The following is a 5,386-nucleotide window of genomic DNA, read 5'->3' as shown; positions in this document are numbered from 1 at the left end:
CTTTACAAGGTAGCATTAAGATGCTTGTCAGGGGAGGAGGGGAAGAAGAGACATAAAACCCAGCTCAACTATTTCTAATCTATAATATTCTACTGAAGAAATCTCAGACTTTATCCCATTCACCAGTACACTCTTCAAACCTGTTGTGGATCCCTAATCATCTCTTTAATGAATAGTTCTTTAGATTTTTCATGTGAATATAGGTAACTGTCTGTTCATATCCTTTGACTATCAATTGGAGAATGCCTACTATTTTTATGCTTTTGAGTTCATTCCCTAGATAGTAGAGAAATTAGATTTTTAACTGAGAAACTTGCTATAAATTTTTTATAATATATTATCTATTTATCATAATGTAGTTTCCCTGATTATCTCTTTTAATTAGGTCTATTTTTGTTTGAACTTTGAGATCATGATTACTACCCTTGCTTTTTTAATTTCAACTAAAGTATAAAAGATTCTACTCCAGTGTTTTATTTTAAATCTGTATACATTTCAACTATATCACCACCAACTATATCAACTATATTTTGGATTTTGGTTTCTAATGTATTCTGTTAACTAATTTCAATTGGTGAATTTATCCCATTCATATTTACAATTATGATTGACACATAGTTTCCTCCATCCTATTTTCTTCTGTTTATCTTTTGCTCTCTCTTTTTAACTTATCCTACTAAAAATTTGCTTTGTTTCTGACTACTAACTCCTTTAATCACTCTCTCCTTTCCCCAACCACTGCAGTTCTTTTAACCTTTCTCTTCCTGTTCTGTTGGCAAGATAGATTTTTTTTAATATCTGAGGGTTCTTTCTTTGAATCAGTCCTCATGAGAGTGAGGTTCAGGCACTAACTCATTGACTATATTCCCTTCTATTGTTCAGAGATCTGATTTAAGGTTGTTTCAGAGGGAAACTGAGAAAAATTCAGGCAACTTCTTAACTTCTCTTCTCCCTTGGCTATGCTTAGTGACTTTTTCTCAGTGTATCTCTTTATCTTCCTTGCATGCCTCTTTCATTTGAGGAAATTTCTCCCATTGCATCTCTCTTTCTCACCCCTCCATTTTAATTTTGTTCATCGTAACATAATCTACTCATACTCATGCCCTTTGTCTACATAAATTACTTCTAATTGCCCTAATAAAGATAAAATTTTTAGGAATTTTAATAATAATCTTTCCATACAGAGAATAGTTTAATCTTATTGAGTCACTTATGATTTTTCTTTCACATTTATGTTTCTTTTTAGTCTTGTGTTTGACTATCAGATTTTTTGTTCAGTATTGGTCCTTTAATCAAGAATGCTTGAAAGCTGGAGTAGGGTGTGAATTGTAGGGTGTATTCAGGGAAGACTAGCACCTCTGATATAAACTCTGCTGAGCTCTTTCCACCTTTGGGGTCTTCCTAATCTACCTATCACTTGTGGGTCCAAGAAACTGTATCATGCACAGAGGCACACCCAAGAAAACCTTTTTGCAGGGGTGACTGTATGAGGATGAATGTAACCAAGGGATCTTAGATCCATTGGTGAAGCATGTGAAGACTTTCCATGGTGGATTTGACAGAAGAGAACAAGTTGTTGCAATGACCATGAAAACACCTATTCTCAGCTATACAATGATCCAAAACAATCCCAAAGGACTAATGATATAAAATACTATCCAACTCCAGAGAAAGAACTGATAGCTTCTGAATATAGACAAAAGTAAACTCTTTTTCACTTCTTTCATTATTTTTTCTTGTTCCACAAAGTGACTAATATGAAAATATGTTTTACATGTATAATCTATATCAAATTGTTTACCATGTTAGGGAGATAGGAGAGGAGTGGGTGAGAGATAGAATTTGGAACTCAAAAAAAGAATGTTAAGAATTGTTTTTACATAAATTTGGGAGGGTAACAAAATATTTTTTTATAAAGAGAGAGAACTGAACTAGAGCCAGAATTGTCTCAAGATGGAATCGGTATGATTCATTCAGTTTCCCTAATAACCTTAGGGAATGACTCTATAATTTATGGTTTTAGATAACTGATCCCAGGCCTCCTGGGATTGAAAAGTTGAAAAGAACTTGATGTCTTTGGACATCATTCTGGCTAATCCTTTTTAGTCTTTCTTTATTCCTTTTACAATGAATAGTTACCTTGGTCTAACAGTTCTCCCACAGAGGGTATTTTCATACCTTATTAGAATAAGAGCTCAGGGGTAGCTCCTTTGGGATAATTCAGACAATCCTTCCCCCCCCTCCAAAAGTGCTTTTGGTGAGCAAGGTCTCTTTTAGTTGAGAACCTCAATTTCATCAGTTTACAAGCCAGAGGCTTATAATTTTTAATGGCATATTACTGTTAACTCTAATGCATGATGAAGATTGATAACTGTGCCAAAGGTATTATCACTTGTTCTGGTTCTTATGTTCCTGAAATTGCTCCTGTTTCACAGTACTGCCACTTATATGTAGAAAATTCTTTGTTCTATGTTGTGACCTGGGTTTTAGTGGTAATGCCCAAGCTTACTGATTTTTTCAACATCTTAGATAAAGAGATCCACTGAGAAAAAGTCACTGAGCAGAGCCAAGGGAGAAGAGAAGTTAAGAAGTTGCCTGAATTTTTCCCAGTTTCCCTCTGAAACAACCTTAAATCAGGTCTCTGAACAAATTCTGAAATTACAGAACCCACACAAAGATATCTTAGCTCAAGATATCTTAGAAGGACTTCATATTTCACTTGGGTAAAGGGGGAGTACAGCCAGTGCACGTGGAGTACAGGAAAGTCAATGGGAGGCCCCAATACAAAGCAAAGATGAGATATTGGATCTCTGGATCCAGACTCAGTAGACCAGTAGTACAGTCAGCCGCCTGTGAGATCTCTGGCCACCACATAGAGGCATATTACATGCCCCAGAACTAAGGAGCAACAGGAAGGAATAGACTGGGCAGTCACCATGCAGAGAGCTAGCCCCTAGCATCTGAGTCTATAGTGCAGAAAGACAATGACCCAACTCCTTCCCTTTGCACAAGAACTTTGTAACTGTTCCCCCTGTGGCCCAGGAGGAGAGTTTAAAAATTGAGAAAAAAGAGCACTAACTTTAAAAAATGCTATGGTGATGGAAGATCAAAATGCAAACTCAGAAGACAAAAATGGCAAAATACCTACATGTGAATCCTCAGATGGCATATGAATTGATCTCAAGTCCAAAAAGTTCTCTGGGAAAAGCTAAAAAAGAATTTTAAAAATTAAATATGAGAGAAGAAAAATTGGGAAAAGAAATGAGAGTAATGCAGAAGAATTATTAAATTATATTTCCTTAGAAAAAGAAACAGAAAAATTGTTTGAAGAAAACAACACCTTAAAAAGTAGAAGTGACAAAATGCAAAAAATACTGCTGAAGAAAATAATGCTTTTAAAAGTGAAATTGGTCAATTGGAAAAGGAGATACTGAAGAAAACAAATGTTTAAAAATTAGCACCGGGCACATGGAAACTAATGACTATAAGAAATCAGGAATCCATCAAACAATCAAACGACTGAAAAAAATAGAAGGGATCTGTAAAAGGAATTTTCATTGGAAATGCTACTGCCTTGAAAATAAATCTTTAAATTTAAGAATTATTGGAATATCTGAATGCCAGTCTTTTAAAAAGGGGTCTGGACAATATCTTTCAGGAAATCAGCAAGAAGCACCAAAAATGAGAGTATAAAATAGTCCTTTAAAGAATCTACTGTTCACCCCCTGAAAGAGATCCCCAAATGAAAAATCAAAGGAATATTGTAGTAGAATTATCAGCTCATGGAAAAATTCTGCAAGCAGCCAGAAAGAAATAATTTAAATACCAAGGAGTCACAGTCAGAATTATTTAGGATTTAGCATCTTCAATATTAAAGGATCAGAAATCCTGGAATGATATTTAGGAAGGCAAAGGAGGTTGGATTACAACCAAGATTGCAAAAATGAGCATAATCTTTCAGGGGAAAAGAATGGACATTCAACAAAATAGGAGATTTTCCAACTTTCTTGATAAAAGACCAGAGCTGAACAGAAAATTCAGTCTTTAAATACTAGACTCAAGAGGTTCATATAAAGGTAAACATAAAAGAAAATTTGTTATTTGATAAATTGTTTACATATCTTCATGGGAAGATAATACTTGTAACTTTTGATAACTATATTTCTATTAGGACAGTTAGCAAGAGTATATTTTGAGAGAAAGTATGGATATAAGTTGATTCTGATTTGATAATATACAACAATTAAAACATAAAAAAGTATTGTACTGATGAAGAAGAAAGGGGGAGGAAGAATTGGGTAAATTAGATCACATAAATTGGCACAAAGAACCTATTAGAGGAAAAAGGGAAGGGGTGAACATTGATTCAATTTTAATTACATTGGATTTAATTCAAAGAAGGAATGATATTCACTCTCAGTTGGGTTTAAAAATTTTTCATATTTTACAGGGAATTAAGAGAAGAAAGGGAAGAGAAAGGGGAGGGGTTCATAGAAGGAATTGAGGGAAGTGGTAGTCAAAAGGAAAACACTGGTAACGAAGAATAAGGGGAAAAAGAGAGAGCAAAGTTCAATTGGGAAAAACTAGGAAAGAGGGAAATACAGAATTGGTAATATAACTGTGAATGAGAATGGAATGAACTCTCCCACAAAATGAAAACAGATAGCATAATAGATTAAACACCAGGATCCTACAATATGTTGTTTATAAGAAACTCACATAAAGCAGAGAGACATACACAGAGTGAGTGTAAAAGACTGGAACAGAATATATTATCCTTTAGTAAAAAAAAAAAAAGAAGCAGGGGTAGCAATCCAGATTGCAGAAAAACAAAAGCAAAAATTCTGCTAATGAATCAAAGACAATTCTAATTTAGATAGAAAGTACCATACACATCTAGAGAAGGGACTGTGGAGTCTAAATGTGGATAAAGCAAACTATTTTCCATTTTACAAATTTGATTTATGTTTTATGTTGTTTTTTTCCTCTCATAGTTTCCCCCCCCTTTTGTTCTGATTCTTCTTTCACAATATGATTAATATGGAAATATGTGATGAAAAAAATATAAAGGAAGGTGGCCTTATTCTACCAGATCTAAAAATATACTATAAAGCAGCAGTCTTAAAAACTTCTTGATACTGGTTAAGAAATAGAGTAATAATGGACCAGTGGATTAGAATAGATTTAAAAAAGTTAACTGACTATAGAAATCTACTGTTTGACAAACCCAAAGATTAGTTTCTGTGGTAAGAACTCACTATATGACAAAATTTGTTGGGAAAACTGGAAAATAGTAAGGCAAAAATCTAGGCATAGACTCACATCTCACACTCTATTCCAAAATAAGGTCAAAATGGGTACAGGATTTAGATATAAAGGATTATAC

The sequence above is a fragment of the Macrotis lagotis genome, chromosome 1 (assembly GCF_037893015.1).
Source record: "Macrotis lagotis isolate mMagLag1 chromosome 1, bilby.v1.9.chrom.fasta, whole genome shotgun sequence".
Taxonomy (NCBI): domain Eukaryota; kingdom Metazoa; phylum Chordata; class Mammalia; order Peramelemorphia; family Peramelidae; genus Macrotis; species Macrotis lagotis.
The sequence above is the reverse complement of the archived record's forward strand: the minus strand, read 5'-3'. Positions refer to the sequence as shown.